Source organism: Saccopteryx bilineata, chromosome 3 (genome assembly GCF_036850765.1).
Source record: "Saccopteryx bilineata isolate mSacBil1 chromosome 3, mSacBil1_pri_phased_curated, whole genome shotgun sequence".
In the NCBI taxonomy this organism is placed as follows: Eukaryota; Metazoa; Chordata; class Mammalia; order Chiroptera; family Emballonuridae; genus Saccopteryx; species Saccopteryx bilineata.
Window position 1 is genome coordinate 259,074,667 of NC_089492.1, and position 8,560 is coordinate 259,083,226.

Genomic DNA, 8,560 nt, shown 5'->3' on the forward strand with positions numbered 1-8,560 from the left:
TTTTCTGAAGCTGGAAACAGGGAGAGACAGTCAGACAGACTCCCACATGCGCCCCACCGGGATCCACCCGGCCCGCCCACCAGGGGGCGACGCTCTGCCCACCAGGGGGTGACGCTCTGCCCACCAGGGGGCGTCGCTCTGTTGTGACCAGAGCCACTCTAGCACCTGGGGTAGAGGCCAAGGAGCCATCGCCAGCGCCTGGGCCATCTTTGCTCCAATGGAGCCTCGGCTGCGGGAGGGGAAGAGAGAGACAAAGAGGAAGGAGAGGGGGAGGGGTGGAGAAGCAGATGGGTGCTTCTCCTGTGTGCCCTGGCCGGGAATTGAACCTGGGACTTCTGCACACCAGGCCGACACTCTACCACTGAGCAAACCGGCCAGGGCCCAGGCTGAGCACTTTTTGTATATTATTGAATCATTTTAAGTTTCCTGTGAGGAAGAGGTACAAACCTTAGAGTAATTAAATGACTTGCAAAAATCCACACATTTATTGTAGTAATTGGTAAAACCAAGTGTCTCATCCTGATCTATCTGGCACCAAACAAAGTCCAAGGCTCTTGACCACTGTGCTCCATCTACACAATCATCTCTGCCTCAGACTACATCACCATAGATACTGCCCATGTCTGAGCACCCTGCTCCCTCCCAGTGGTTCAGGGTGAAGAGTTAGCTTTACAGAGTCCAGCTCTTCCAGGTCTCACGGAAGAGTCGTCATGGTGAACATGGTCCTGCTTTGTTCAGCTCCCAGGTCTTCAGCTTTAAAGATTCACTCTGGGGCCCTGCTCTGTCCCATCAGTTTGAGAAAAGCCTTTTTCATGTCCTTGTTCCTTAGACTATAGATGACAGGGTTGAGAAAGGTGGTGGTAATGTTATAGAAAAGGTTTTTTGCCACTGTTGGACAAGGAGTCAGAGCCAGGGCTCACGTACATGATGATGCATGGAATGGCAAACATGGTGACCACAGTGATGTGGGCGCCGCAGGTCGAGAAGGCCTTGATCTGCCCTTGAGCTGAGCAGGTCTTCATGATGGTGGCAAAGATGTTGGCATAGACAATGACGACTAGGGAGAGTGGGACCACAATGACATTGAAGCCGGTGATGAAGTCCACCAGGTCATTGAGGGATGTGTCTGCACAGGCCAGCTTCAGAACGGCAGGAACTTTGCAGAAGTAGTGGTCAATTTCATTGGGGCCACAGTATGGCAGGTGCATGGTGAAGAAGGTATAGTACCGACCACCCACCACACCATAGGCCGCACAGATGCCCACCATGAGGAGACACACCCAGTAGCTCATTATGACCTTGTACCGGAGAGGGTGGCAGATGGCCATGTACCTGTCCATGGACATAATGGAAAAAAGCCAGGACCCAGTGACCCCAAAGAAGAGGAAGATGTACATCTGGGCCACACATCTGGCAAAGGAGATGGCCCTCTTCTTGCTGAGCATGTGCACGAGCATCTGGGGCACAGTCGTAGTGGTGTAGCACATGTCTAGTGGGGTGAGGACACTGATGAAAAAGTACATGGGTGTGTGGAGACCCGGGTCCTGGTGAGTGAGGGTGATGAGGAGGCTGTTGCTCACAAGGATCAACGGGTAGAAGAGTAGGAAGAAGGTGGAGAGTAGAGGACTGATGCTGGTGTGGGGAGCAAAGCCAACAGAATGAACTCAGTCATGGTGGACTGGCTGACTTTCTGCATCATGATCTGCCTGTGCGTTATGAGGATGATTCACTCCCAGGTGGGATCACAGCAGCTTGCAGAGGAAAAGAGTGTGATCACAAATATAAGAGAGAGAGAGGCTTGCATCAGGGCGGGGTGGATGACAAAGATGAGAGACAACGGCAGCACAGGGAAAAAACCATGCAACCTCACATTGCAAAATAGCATTGGAGTCATGTGCAGTTCATGTTTACAGTACCCTTTTGATTTTACCGACCCCTGCTTGGAAAGTGAAGGCCTTGATTGGAGAGCAGGAGAGGTTTGTGAGGGACCTTCAAAATCCTGATTTAGGGTGGAAAAAGATGGCAGTGGAGTAGGCAGATGCACAGATGCCCAGCTCTCACCACCAAACTGGAATACAAATCAATTTAGGAAAAATCAGCATGAAAAACCAACTCTGAACTACAAGAACAGCTCTCAAAAACCAAGGAGCAAAGAAGAAGCCACAAAAAACCTGGTAGGGAGCATCTGAATCTCCCCTGCTTACAGGAATGGAGGGGGTGGGGTGGGGGTGAGGCTGAGAGCCCAGAGGGGATCTCACACAAGGGAAAAGGGCAGGAACTACTGCTTACAGCCACTTGCCTGGCAACCAGAGAGCAAGGTGTGTTGAAAAGACCACCTTATCTCCCAAGTGGAAAGGACAGGGAGAGGGACAGACTGTGAGGGGCTAGGAATGCAGGAGACGAACTAAAAAAGCTGACTCATCCGTGCTGGAGGCGGCCATAGCTGGGGGAGGGACTGAACCTTTCACAAAATAGAGTTGAATTGCTTCTGGATCAGAGATCTCGGGACATCTATCCAGCTCCAATCAGCGCAACAAGACACAGCTGAAAACAAGAAGTGGGGAGGAGGGGCAGTAACTCAGGTCTCCATGGAGATCTGAGATACACCTCCCCCTACTGAAGCTGAGAAAACACCCTGCCCCCAGAGAGATTAATTGGCTATAGAGGCCTTCAGAGTCTCAGGTTACACCCACCGCATTCCTGGATACAGTTTCAAAGAAGCCCCCTGCTGAGATCAGTAAAAAGACTATCACCTGTTAAGAAAACAAACAAATCAAGACTTCAAAGCTGCCCAAATCCGAAAGTGGATTACAGATAACAGCTGATACCAACCCAAGAAGACCTAGAAATAACTGAAAACTGGAGGCAGACAACACCAAGCCTAGACTCAACCAACTCTACAAATAAAAAACCCAAAAACAGACAATGAGAAAACAAAGAAGTGCAATCCAAATGAAACCACAAGAGACACCTTCAAGAGATGAACTGAGTGATATGGAAATAATCAAACTTCCAGATGCGGAGTTCAAAATAATGATTGTAAGGATGCTTAGGGATCTTAGAACAACAGTGGATGGTCATTATAAACACCTAAATAAAGAAATAGCAAGTATAAAAAAGAATCAGTCAGAGATGACAAATACAATATCAGAAATAAAGACCACAATAGAAGGAATTAAAAACAGGATAGATAGAGCTGAGAATCGAATCAGCGAGTTAGAGGACAACTGGAATGAAGGCATGAAAACAGAGAAGAAAAGAGACTCAAAAAGTCAGAGGAAACCCTTAGAGAGCTCTGTGACAACATGAAGAGAAATAACATCCGCATCATAGGGGTTCCTGAAGAAGAAAAAGAACAAGGGATAGAGACTTTGTTCAATCATATCATAGCTGAAAACTTCCCTAAATTAATGCAAGAGAAACTCTCACAAGTCCAAGAAGCACAGAGGACTCCATTAAAGAGAAACCCAAAGAAACCTACACCAAGACACATCATAATTAAAATACCAAAGCTAAGCGATAAAGAGAAAATATTAAAAGCTGCAAGAGAAAAAAAAGTTATCACCTACAAAGGAGCCCCCATAAGGATGACATCCGACTTCTCAATAGAAACACTTGAGGCCAGAAGGGAATGGCAAGAAATATTCAAAGTAATGCAGAACAAGAACCTACAACCAAGACTACTTTATCCAGCAAAGCTATTGTTTAAAATCGAAGGAGAAATAAAAAGCTTCACAGACAAAAAACAACTCAAGGAATTCATTACAACCAAACCAATGCTGCAGGAAATGTTAAGGGGCCTGTTGTAAACAGATCAAAGTGGGAAAAGAATATAGCAAAAAAGGAATACACCTTTAAAGAAGAAAATGGCAATAAACAACTTCATATCAATAATAACCTTAAACATAAATGGATTAAATGATCCAATCAAAAGACATAGAGTAGCTGCGTGGATAAGAAAACAGGACCCATACATATGCTGTCTACAAGAGACACACCTTAGAACAAAATATACATATAGATTGAAGGTAAAAGGATGGAAAAAAACCATTTCATGCAAATGCAAATGAAAAAAAAGCTGGGGTAGCAATACTTATATCAGACAAATTGGACTTTAAAACAAAGAATATAGTAAGAGATAAAGAAGGCCACTACATAATGATAAAGGGAGTAATCCAACAGGAAGATATAATTATTATAAGTATCTATGCACCTAATATAGGAGCCCCCAAATATATAAAGCAGACTTTGATGGATTTAAAGGGCGAGATCAACAGCAATACTATAATAGTAGGGGATTTCAATACCCCACTAACATCACTAGATAGATCCTCAAGAAAGAAAATTAACAAAGAAACAGCAGACTTATTGGAAACACTAGATCAACTCGATTTAATAGATAGCTTCAGAACCTTTCACCCTAAAGCAGCAGAATATATATTCTTTTCAAGTGCTCATGGTACATTCTCTAGGATAGACCACATGTTAGGGCACAAAAGTGCTCTAACAAATTTAAGAAGACTGAAATCATATCAAGCACTTTCTCCGATCACAATGGCATGAAACTAGAAATGAACCACAACAGAAAAACTCAAAAATTCTCAAACACATGGAAACTAAATAGCAGGTTGTTAAATAATAAATGGATTAAGAATGAGATCAAAGAAGAAATAAAAAAATTCCTAGAAACAAATGACAATGAGCATACAACAACTCAAAATTTATGGGGCACAGCAAAAGCAGTACTGAGAGGGAAGTTTATAGCACTACAGGCACACTTTCAGAAGCTAGAAAAAGCTCAAATAAACAACTTAACCCTGCATCTAAAAGAATTAGAAAAAGAACAGCAAGTAAAGCCCACATGTAGTAGAAGGAAGGAAATAATAAAGGTCAGAGCAGAAATAAATGACATAGAGGCTAAAGAAACAATACAGAGGATCAATGAAACTAGGAGCTGGTTCTTTGAAAAGGTAAACAAGATTGATGAACCTTTAACTAGACTCACCAAGAAAAAGAGAGAGAGGACTCAAATAAATAAAATTAGAAATGAGAGAGGAGAAATAACAACTGACACAACAGAAATACAAAATATTGTAAGAAAATACTATGAAGAACTGTATGCCAAAAAACTAGACAACCTAGATGAAATGGACAAATTCCTTGAAACATACAATCTTCCAAAAATTAATCTGGAAGAATCATAAAACCTAAACAGACCGATTACAACAAATGAGATCGAAACAGTTATCAAAAAACTCCCAACAAAGAAAAGTCCGGGGCCCGATGGCTTCACAACGGAATTCTACCAAATATTCAAAGAAGAACTAACTCCTATCCTTCTCAAACTATTTCAAAAAATTCAAGAGGAAGGAAGACTTCCAAGCTCCTTTTATGAGGCGAGCATAATTCTGATTCCAAAACCAGGCAAAGACAACACAAAGAAAGAAAATTATAGGCCAATATCTCTGATGAATATAGATGCTAAAATCCTCAACAAAATATTAGCAAACCGGATCCAACAATATATGGAAAAAAATCATACACCATGATCAAGTGGGATTTATTCTGGGGAGGCAAGGATGGTACAATATTTATAAATCAATCAATGTGATTCATCACATAAACAAAAAGAAGAAGAAAAACCATATGATAATTTCAATAGATGCAGAAAAAGCATTTGATAAAATCCAGCACCCATTCATGATCAAAACTCTTAGCAAAGTGGGAATACAGGGAACATACCTCAACATGATAAAAGCCATCTATGAGAAACCCACAGCCAACATCATACTCAATGGGCAAAAATTAAAAGCAATACCCTTAAGATCAGGAACAAGGCAGAGGTGCCCCCTTTCACCACTCTTATTTAACATAGTCCTGGAAGTCCTAGCCACAGCAATCAGACAAGAAGAAGAAATACAAGGCATTCAAGTTGGAAAAGAAGAAGTAAAACTATCATTATTTGCAGATGATATGATATTGTATATAGAAAACCCTAAAGTCTCAGTCAAAAAGCTACTAGACCTGATAAATGAATTCAGCAAAGTGGCAGGATATAAAATCAATACTCAGAAATCAGAGGCATTTTTATACACCAACAATGAACAGCCAGAAAGAGAAATTAAGGAAACAATCCCCTTCACAATTACAACCAAAAAAAATAAAGTACCTAGGAGTAAACTTAACCAAGGAGACTAAAGACTTGTACTCGGAAAATTACAAAGTATTGATAAAAGAAATCAAGGAAGATACAAACAAGTGGAAGCATATACCGTGCTCATGGTTAGGAAGAATAAAAATCATTAAAATGTCTATTTTACCCAAAGCAATTTATAAATTCAATGCAATACCAATTAAAATACCAATGACATACTTCAAAGATATAGACCACATATTCCAAAAATTTATATGGAACCAAAAGAGAACACGAATAGCCTCAGCAATCTTAAAAAAGAAGAATAAAGAGGGAGGTATCACACTTCCTGATATCAAGTTATACTACAAGGCCATTGTATTCAAAACAGCCTGGTACTGGCATAAGAACAGGCATATAGATCAATGGAACAGAACAGAGAACCCAGAAATAAACCCACAGTTCTATGGACAACTGATATTTGACAAAGGAGGTAAGGAAATACAATGGAGTAAAGACAGCCTCTTTAACAAATAGCGTTGGGAAAATTGGACAGCTACCTGCAAAAAAATGAAACTAGATCACCAGCTTACACCACTCACAAAAATAAACTCAAAATGGATAAAAGACTTAAATGTAGGCCGTGAAACCATAAGCATCTTAGAAGAAAACATAGGCAGTAAGCTATCCGACATCTCTCGGAGCAATATATTTGCTGATTTATCTCCACAGGGAAGTGAAATAAAAAGACAGGATAAACAAATGGGACTATATCAAACTAAAAAGCTTTTGCACAGCTAAAGACAACAAGAACAGAATAAAAAGACAAACTACACAATGGGAGAACATATTTGACAGTACGTCTGATAAGGGGTTAATAACCAAAATTTATAAAGAACTTGTAAATCTCAACACCAGGAAGACAAACAATCCAATCCAAAAATGGGCAAAAGAGATGAATAGACACTTCTCCAAAGAGGACATACAGATGACCAATAGGCATATGAAAAAATGCTCAACATCACTAATTATTAGAGAAATGCAAATTAAAACCACAATAAGATATCACCTCACACCAGCCAGAATGGCGCTCATCAACAAAACAACACAGAATAAGTGCTGGCAAGGATGTAGAGAAAAGGGAACCCTCCTGCACTGCTGGTGGGAATGCAGACTGGTGCAGCCACTGTGGAAAACAGTATGGAGATTTCTCAAAAAACTGAAAATCGAACTGCCTTTTGACCCAGCTATCCCACTTTTAGGAATATACCTCAAGGACACCATAGAACGGCTCCAAAAGGAGAAATGCATTCCCATGTTTGTGGCAGCATTGTTCACAATAGCGAAGATCGGGAAACAGCCCAAGTGTCCGTCAGAGGACGAGTGGATTAAAAGCTTTGGTACATATATACTATGGAATACTACTCAGCCATAAGAAATGATGACATCGAATCATTTACAATAACATGGATGGACCTTCATAACATTATACGGAGTGAAATAAGTAAATCAGAAAAAAACTAAGAACTATATGAATCCATACATAGAAAGGACATAAAAATGAGACTCAGAGACATGAACAAGAATGGGATGACAACAGGGGTGGGGGGTGGGGGAGGGGGGATGGGGCGAAGAAGGAGATAGGGGTTGGGGGAGGGGAGGGGCACAAGAAAACCAGATAGAAGGTGACAGAAGACAATTTAACTTTGGGGGAGGGGTACACAGCACAATCAAATGTCAAAATAATCTAGAGATGTTTTCTTTCAACATATGTACCCTGATTTATCAATGTCACTGCATTAAATTTAATAAATAAATTAAAAAAAAAACAAATATAAGAGAGAGAAAAAATAAAGACAAAAAGAAGTGAACTTAGATTCTAGATTCCAGAGGCCAGTAGACCTCTGGGGCTGGCAAACCAAAGCCATCATAGCATCAGGCAGCATGAGAGGCAGAGAGGCCTGAATGTCGAGTCAAGCATATACGAGCTCCAGGAGCAGTGTTGCGGCTCTTGCTGGGTAACCTGTGCAAATTGCTTCAGCTCTCTGAAGTTTAGTGCATCTCCGGGCCCGGCCGTAGGAACTCTACAGGGTGGTTGCAGGGGGTGGGGTGGGGTGGGGGTTGGATGAAGATAGTCTTGAGTGTATGCCAGAGGACAAAGTAGGTGGTAAATAAACGCCAAAGCACAGGAGGAACAGTTGGTATCTCTGCCTGAGCCAGCACAGGTGGGAACATAAAGTGCAGGCACTTTGCTGCCTCTTAAACCCCTAGGAGAACCCAAGAAATACTGGGGCCAGTAGGGAGGAAGCCGATCAGTGGGAAGGGGGAGCCCAGGCAGAGAAGGGCCCAGGCCTGCTCTGAGCTCTGGCTGCTCACTTCTGGCTCTGGCCCCAGGATGTGCACACAGGCCCCCTCACAAGAGACTGC

At 42.0% G+C, this 8,560-nt stretch overlaps 1 pseudogene; it reads right to left on the minus strand.

Moving 5' to 3' along the window:
- Positions 1–763: 763 nt before the first annotated feature.
- Positions 764–1,696, minus strand: LOC136329090 (olfactory receptor 2G3-like; annotated as a pseudogene).
- Between the last annotated feature and the right edge of the window lie 6,864 nt (positions 1,697–8,560).